Source organism: Schistocerca cancellata, chromosome 5 (assembly GCF_023864275.1).
Source record: "Schistocerca cancellata isolate TAMUIC-IGC-003103 chromosome 5, iqSchCanc2.1, whole genome shotgun sequence".
NCBI classification, from domain to species: Eukaryota; Metazoa; Arthropoda; class Insecta; order Orthoptera; family Acrididae; genus Schistocerca; species Schistocerca cancellata.
Genome location: NC_064630.1, coordinates 738134355 through 738143741, shown reverse-complemented (window position 1 = coordinate 738143741; position 9387 = coordinate 738134355).

Sequence of the window (9387 nt, the reverse complement as noted above, 5' to 3'; positions counted from 1 at the left end):
TGCCCCGTGGTTTGTGAAACCCGCTTCATCGGTAAACAGGTAGAACTGCAACGCATTCTCTGTTAATGCCCATTGACAGAATTGCACTCAATGATTAAAGTCATCACTATGTAATTGCTGATGTAGCGACACATGAAACGGGTGAAAGCGGTGACGATGCAGTATGCGCATGACACTACTTTGACTCAGTCCACCGGCTCTCGCAATGTCCCGTGTACTCATGTGTGGGTTCATGGCAAAAGCAGCTAACACACCAACTGCACCCGCTTCTCCTGTGAGGGCCTGTTACGGACCCGTTTGCGTGCTACGACCATAACTGTTGCATACAGTTGACGGTAGATGTTTTGCAATGTGCGGCACGTTGGATGCTCTCTGTCCGGGTACCGTTCTGCATACACTCTGCAGGCTTCAGCTGCATTTCGTCGACACTCGCCATAGATGAGTATCATCTCCGCCTTTTCAGAGTTCGAATACACCATGGCCACAGTTCCTAAAACATTACACTATCACAGACGTCTGGTAACACGGTGTACTACAGTTGGTCTGCGTGCGGAGACGAATGCAGAATAACAATAGCAGCAAGCGCTACATGCGGACTCTGCGACAGCTAGACCAAACCACAACAGTGCACTACAGCCACACTCGTAAACACGGTCGTCATCGTAAACATGTCCCTGCAGATGCTGCTCGCCGACCGTGGCCCGTGTTTGTTACAACACGCAACTGATCGTCGGAGGTTTCAAGCGTCAACTTTAGGTTACAATATCTCCTGACGTAATTAACATTTTACAATGCAACAAACGGCACTGATTACGTATTTGTTTATATGTTCAGATGTGCTAACAAAACTAACGTGGTTCCATTTAAAAAACGTAGGTTTGTGTTAAAAAAACATACTTCCGTGCATTTTTGTATGGTTTGTATTAAACAATTACACTAGCCCCTCTCCTCACGTTCGGTCTGTGGAATCGGTTCTTCAGTATTTGATGTGGTTTACGAAATATATCCAGCGGTAACGTTAGGTGACTGACCCTGTATACTGCTTGACTCTTCGGTGAAGGTATGTTCTCGAAACTTCAACAAAAGCCCGTACCGAGCTACTGAGCGTCTCTCCTGCAGAGTCTTCCACTGGAGTTTATCTATCATCTCCGTAACGCTTTCGCGATTACTAAATGATCCTGTAACGAAGCGCGCTGCTCTCCGTTGGATCTTCTCTATATCTTCTATCAACCCTATCTGGTACGGATCCCACACTGCTGAGCAGTATTCAAGCAGTGGGCGAACAAGCGTACTGTAACCTACTTCCTTTGTTTTCGGATTGCATTTCCTTAGGATTCTTCCAATGAATCTCAGTCTGGCATCTGCTTTACCGACGATCAACTTTATATGATCATTCCGTTTTAAATCACTCCTAATGCGTAGTCGCAGATAATTTATGGAATTAACTGCTTCCAGTTGCTGGCCTGCTATTTTGTAGCTAAAAGATAAGGGATCTATCTTTCTATGTATTCGCAGCACATTACACTTATCTACATTGAGATTGAACTGCCATTCCCTGCACCACGCGTCATTCGCTGCAGATCCTCCTGCATTTCAGTACAATTTTCCATTGTTACAACCTCTCGATACACCACAGCATCATCTGCAAAAAGCCTCAGTGAACTTCCTATGTCATCCACAAGGTCATTTATGTATATTGTGAATAGCAACGGTCCTATGACACTCCCCTGCGGTACACCTGAAATCACTCTCACTTGGGAAGACTTCTCTCCATTGAGAATGACATGCTGGGTTCTGTTATCTAGTAACTCTTCAATCCAATCACACAATTGGTCTGATAGTCCATATGCTCTTACTTTGTTCATTAAACGACTGTGGGGAACTGTATCGAACGCCTTGCGGAAGTCAAGAAACACGGCATCTACCTGTGAACCCGTGTCTATGGCCCTCTAAATCTCGTGGACGAATAGCGCGAGCTGGGTTTCACACGACCGTCTTTTTCGAAACCCATGCTCATTCCTACAGAGTAGATTTCTAGTCTACAGAAAAGTCATTATACTCGAACAATACGTGTTCCAAAATTCTACAACTGATCGACGTTAGAGATATAGGTCTATAGTTCTGCACATCTGTTCGACGTCCAATTTTATAGCAGAAAATATTACTCTATCCTCTCCCTTTCCAGGTCATGTCTTCAGCAAGCAGCCCAACAGTGTTTGAACAACCTTATTTTGTTGAATCATCATCATCATCATCATCATTTAAGACTGATTATGCCTTTCAGCGTTCAGTCTGGAGCATAGCCCTCCTTATACAGTTCCTCCATGATCCCCTATTCAGTGCTAACTTTGGTGCCTCTTCTGATGTTAAACCTATTACTTCAAAATCATTCTTAACCGAATCCAGGTACCTTCTCCTCGGTCTGCCCCGACTCCTCCTACCCTCTACTGCTGAATCCATGAGTCTCTTGGGTAACCTTGCTTCTCCCATGCGTGTAACATGACCCCACCATCTAAGCCTGTTCGCCCTGACTGCTACATCTATAGAGTTCATTCCCAGTTTTTCTCTGATTTCCTCATTGTGGACACCCTCCTGCCATTGTTCCCATCTACTAGTACCTGCAATCATCCTAGCTACTTTCATATCCGTAACCTCAACCTTGTTGATAAGGTAGCCTGAATCCACCCAGCTTTCGCTCCCATACAACAAAGTTGGTCGAAAGATTGAACGGTGCACAGATAACTTAGTCTTGGTACTGACTTCCTTCTTGCAGAAGAGAGTAGATCGTAGCTGAGCGCTCACTGCATTAGCTTTGCTACACGTCGCTTCCAGTTCTTTCACTATGTTGCCATCCTGTGAGAATATGCATCCTAAGTACTTGAAAACGGGGATGACCTGTGCCCTTTTCCAATCCTCTGGAACGCTACGCTGTTCTAGAGACCTACGGTACACCGCTGCAAGAAGGGGGACAAGTTCCTTCGCGTACTCTGTGTAAAATCGAACTGGTATCCCATCAGGTCCAGCGGCCTTTCCTCTTTTGAGCGATTTTAATTGTTTCTCTATCCCTCTGTCGTCTATTTCGATATCTACCATTTTGTCATCTGTGCGACAATCTAGAGAAGGAACTACAGTGCAGTCTTCCTCTGTGAAACAGCTTTGGAAAAAGACATTTAGTATTTCGGCCTTTGTTTCAGTACCATTTTGGTCACAGAGTGTCTGGACATTTTGTTTTGATCCACCTACCGCTTTGACATAAGACCAAAATTTCTTAGGATTTTTTGCCAAGTCAGTACACAGAACTTTACTTTCGAATTCCCTGAACGCCTCTCACATAGCCCTCCTCACACTACATTTCGCTTCGCGTAATTTTTGTTTGTCTGCAAAGCTTTGGCTATTTTTATGTTTGGTGTGAAGTTCCCTTTGCTTCCGCAGCAGTTTTCTAACTCGGTTGTTGTACCACGGTGGCTCTTTTCCATCTCTTACGATCTTGCTTGGCACATACTCATTTAACGCATATTGTACGATGGTTTTGAACTTTGTCCACTGATCCTCAACACTATCTGTACTTGAGACAAAACTTTTGTGATGAGCCGTCAGGTACTCTGTAATCTGCTTTTTGTCACTTTTGCTAAACAGAAAAATCTTCCTACCTGTTTTAATATTTCTATTTACGGCTGAAATCATCGATGCAGTAACCGCTTTATGATCGCTGATTCCCTGTTCTGCGTTAACTGTTTCAAATAGTTCTGGTCTGTTTGTCACCAGAATGTCTAGTATGTTACCGCCACGAGTCGGTTCTCTGTTTAACTGCTCAAGGCAGTTTTCAGATAAACACTTAAAAAAATTTCACTGGATTCTTTGTCCCTGCCACCCGTTATGAACGTTTGAGTCTCCCAGTCTATATCCGGCAAATTAAAATCTCCAGCCTGAACTATAACATGGTGGGGAAATCTACTCGAAATATTTTCCAAATTATCCTTCAGGTGCTCAGCCACAACAGCTGCTGAGCCAGGGGGCCTATAGAGACATCCAATTACCATGTCTGAGCCTGCTTTAACCAAAGCAACAATCCACATAAATACCTTCATAAAATACTACCGAACTATTATTATTCAGAAACGCTTTTCTTGCTACTGGCACTCTGCATTTTATATGCTCTCTACTTTTGCTTCTCACTTACCTCTACCCTTCCTTGAAGTCTTTGAGCTGTAGTTTGGTTTTTGTTCAAGTTGTAGATAATCTTGGGTCCCTGTGTTTTGCGGTACCGCGAGAGTTTCAAAGAGTGTCTTTCACTTGATTGTCAAAACCTTTCTCTCGTGCTCCTACTGGTTTGTATAGCCCCTTCTCCTCTCCTCTCTACACACTCCTTTCCCCTTCCAGCCTTCCCTTCGTTCTGGTTTGCCAAATAAACTCTTGACAGTTGCTTCTCATCATCATCATCATCATCATCATCATTTAAGGCTGATTATGTCTTTCAGCGCTCAGTCTGGAGCGTAGCCCTTCTTATACAGTTCCTCCATGATCCCCTATTCAGTGCTAACATTGGTGCCTCTTCTGATGTTAAACCTATTACTTCAAAATCATTCTTAACCGAATCCAGGTACCTTCTCCTCGGTCTGCCCCGACTACTCCTACCCTCTACTGCTGAATCCATGAATCTCTTGGGTAACCTTGCTTCTCCCATGCGTGTAACATGGCCCCACCATCTAAGCCTGTTCGCCCTGACTGCTACATCTATAGAGCTCATTCCCAGTTTTTCTTTGATTTCCTGATTGTGGACACCCTCCTGCCATTGTTCCCATCTACTAGTACCTGCCATCATCCTAGCTACTTTCATATCCGTAACCTCAACCTTGTTGATAAGGTAACCTGAATCCACCCAGCTTTCGCTCCCATACAACAAAGTTGGTCGAAAGATTGAACGGTGCACAGATAACTTAGTCTTGGTACTGACTTCCTTCTTGCAGAAGAGAGTAGATCGTAGCTGAGCGCTCACTACATTAGCTTTGCTACACGTCGCTTCCAGTTCTTTCACTATGTTGCCATCCTGTGAGAATCTGCATCCTAAGTACTTGAAACCGTCCACCTGTTCTAACTTTGTTCCACCTATTTGGCACTCAATCCGTTTATATTTCTTTCCCACTGACATTACTTTCCTTTTCGAGATGCTAATCTTCATACAATAGTCCTTACATTTCTGATCTAGCTCCGAAATATTACTTTGCAAACTTTCAATCGAATCTGCCATCACAACTAAGTCATCCGCATATGCAAGACTGCTTATTTTGTGTTCACATATCTTAATCTCACCCAGCCAGTCTATTGTTTTCAACATATGATCCATAAATAATATGAACAACAGTGGAGACAGGTTGCAGCCTTGTCTTATCCCTGAAACTACTCTGAACCCTGAACTCAATTTACCATCAACTCTAACTGCTGCCTGACTATCCATGTAAAGACCTTTAATTGCTTGCAAAAGTTTGCCTCCTATTCCATAATCTTGTAGAACAGACAATAACTTCCTCCTAGGAACCGGTCATATGCCTTTTCTAGATCTATAAAGCATAGATACAATTCCCTGTTCCACTCATAACACTTCTGCATTATTTGCCGTAAGCTAAAGATCTGGTCGTGACAACCTCTAAGAGGCCTAAACCCACACTGATTTTCATCCAATTGGTCCTCAACTAATACTCGCACTTTCCTTTCAACAATACCTGAGAAGATTTTACCCACAACGCTGATTAAAGAGATACCTCTGTAGTTGTTACAATCTTTTCTGTTTCCATGTTTAAAGATTGGTGTGATTACTGCTTTTGTCCAGTCTGATGGAACCTGTCCCAACTCCCAGGCCATTTCAATTATCCTGTGTAGCCATTTAAGACCTGACATTCCACTGTATTTGATGAGTTCCGACTTAATTTCATCCACCCCAGCCGCTTTATTGCACTGCAATCTATTGACCATTTTTTCCACTTCCTCAAATGTGATTCTATTTCCATCATCATTCCTATCCCATTCTACCTCGAAATCTGAAACATTACTGATCGCATTTTCACCTACATTGAGCAACTCTTCAAAATATTCCCTCCATCTGCCCAAGGCATCCACAGGATTCACCAGCAGTTTTCCTGACCTGTCCAAAATACTTGTCATTTCCTTCTTACCTCCCTTTCGAAGACTGCTAATTACACTCCAGAATGGTTTTCCAGCAGCTTGACCCATAGTCTCCAACCTGTTTCCAAAGTCTTCCCACGATTTCTTCTTGGATGCTGCAATTATCTGTTTGGCTTTGTTTCTTTCTTCAACATAACTTTCTCTGTCTACCTGGGTTCTGGTATGTAGCCATTTTTGATACGCCTTCTTTTTCCTTTTACAGGCTGCCTTGACTGTATCATTCCACCAAGCTGTTTGCTTCATCCTACTTTTACACACTACTGTTCCAAGACATTCTTTAGCCACTTCTAGTACTGTGTCCCTGTACCTTGTCCATTCCTTTTCCAATGACTGTAATTGACTATATTCAACTAACTGGTACCTTTCTGAGTTCGCTGGTATGTACTTGTGCCTGATTTCCTTATCCTGAAGTTTCTCCACTCTTATCCTCCTACATATGGACCTGACCTCCTGCACTTTCGGCCTCACAATCCCAATTTCACTGCAGATTAAATAATGATCAGTGTCATCAAAGAATCCCCTGAATACACGTGTGTCCCTCACAGCCTTCCTGAATTCCTGATCTGTTATTATATAGTCAATGACAGATCTGGTTCCCCTGCCTTCCCAAGTATACCGGTGAATGTTCTTATGTTTAAAAAAGGAGTTTGTGATTACTAAGCCCATACTGGCACAGAAATCCAAGAGTTGTTTCCCGTTCCTGTTGGCCTCCATATCCTCTCCAAATTTACCCATAGCCTTTTCATACCCTTCTGTTCGATTTCCAATCCTGGCGTTAAAATCACCCATGAGCAGAACACTGTCCTTGTCCTTTACTCTAACAACTACATTACTGAGTGCCTCATAAAAACTATCCATCTTATCTTGATCTGTCCGTTCACAATGCGAATATACTGACACAATCCTAATTTTCTTGCCAGACACTGTCAAATCTATCCACATCAGTCGTTCGTTTACATACCTTATTGCAACTACGCTGGGTTCCATTTCTTTCCTGATGTAAAGCCCTACACCCCATTGTGCTATTCCTGCTTTGACTCCTGACTGGTAGACCTTGTATTCTCCCACTTTCTCTTCTTTCTCACCTCTTACCCGAATGTCACTAACAGCTAAAACGTCCAGCCCCATCTTCCTTGCAGCCTCTGCCAGCTCTACCTTCTTACCAGAGTAGCCCCCATTGATATTAATAGCTCCCCATCTCATTACCATTTGTTTGCCAAGTCGTATCTTAGGAGTCCCTGGTTTGTCAGTTGGAGGTGGGACTCCGTCACCTCCAAAGGTCCGAGGCATTTTGCTCTGATTGTTGCCAGCATCATATTTAAAGTACCAGGGAAGCAGGTTGCTAGCCTTACTTGCCCCGAGTCCCACTGGGTTTTACCCCTAACGGCTGAGGGACTAACCGGTGGATTTGGTAGTCTTTGCCGTATGAGCACAAAGGTGACCACGACTCAGAATATGTCCGAGATGCCCAGCCTTATTCCAAAGTAACTGGTATCCCGACTGTCGGGACCACTTACTTGGCCACTCATACGTTGCCCGTGGTTCATGAACTAGGACATGACTACAGGAACCCACACCATGAACCACACAGTTGCTTCTCTTTAGAGCAAAATTTTCTTTCCTCTTTTTCTTATTTACTTTCGGAATCTATGTTTTCCACGAGCAAAATTGCAGTCGCGGTTTTTGACACACTGTCAACGTCATTTTTTAGACATCTCTATTTCCTATGCCCTACTTTATTTACTGAATATTTATATTTTCCCTGTTGTCAGTTAAATTCAAGAATGTCTACTGTACCGTTTTCCGATTTACATCCTCTGCTACCTTCATCAATTCTTCTCTCAAAAATATCTATCCGTATTGTAGTGGATTCCTTCTTGAGCCAGTCGTTGCCTAGTAGTCTGTCTAAGTTCATTGAAAAACTCTGGGGTTTAAATTATTCAGGTTCCATTGCCTTAATTTGCTACCGTTTATTGTCTCTTTCAGTGGTAAACGGCATTTCATAAGCAATAAATTATCGTCGCAGATTAAAACTGGGTGCCGGACCGACACTCGAACTCGGGACCTTTGCCTTTCGCGGGCAAGTGCTCTACCAACTGAGCTTTTCTTCTGTAATTTATTACTGAAATTGTGTAATTACATTTTTTAGGAAACACTTTTAAATTAGTTTTTTGAACTGAGTAAACAATTTCAGTTCGTTTAGTCGATAACAGAACCAGATGATAAATTATTTTAGCAAACAACACTGTTTTGGAAAACAATTACAAAACACTCGCTTTCAGTATTGTATCTGCTCTCAGAATCAGTGACATTTTTAATGACAGCTGCAAAATGTTCCAAAAACCTTTCCAAGATTAGTGTTTAAAAATGTGATATTATTTGCCGTGTCTGTAAAAACATAATGGGAATTAAAAATTAGGTGCAAACACATTTGTGATTTATGTTAAAAGAGGCATCCCCTATTAAAAGTATTTACGAGGTTTGAACACTGTTGTTTTAGTTTGTGGACGTCCTGTGGTTTCAACAACAATATTTTGGATGTTCACCAGCTAAGGGCCATCACGTTTCCGGAAAGTACAGGCAATTAGTGAAAAAACTACACTCTTACGCCTTTCTGTTCTGGACACCGTTTGGACAGCTATGCTTGTTCCTTTCAAAATTGTTGGAAGCACCGGCAATAGAGCCTGGTCAGCAGAATAGAATGAACCTTGATAAAAAATTGTAAATGGTCAGATTTACTTACAAAAAAAGTCACTTATACATCAGTTCAATTCTTACCTCTTGGAACAAGCACAAACATTTTTGAATGACACTGTCGTAAAAGAGGTGCTTACTCTTCAGAGTGATAAGGATTTACTTCTCTATGGAAGGTAGACTTAACTCGCTTAGTCTTTCCTGCGACTGTGTGTTCCTTAGATATGTGTTGATCCTTTTAACAGTCAAGAAAGATCGTTCCACTGAAGATGTAGCATACGGAATTTATTGTCAGCATCAAAGTTGATAATATACGCATTTCATTGAACCCTTAAATCAGGCCTGGTTCGTACATTAATGAAGCCAACTTACATACATTCTTTGAAGAAAACTCGGGTGAATTGTACAGTATAATGAACTCCTTTTCAAAGCAACATAGTCTAACAAGAGAGATCCATGAATTAGTGACAGTTTATGTGAAATATCATCAGGAAGATTTAGTTTATAATTTTT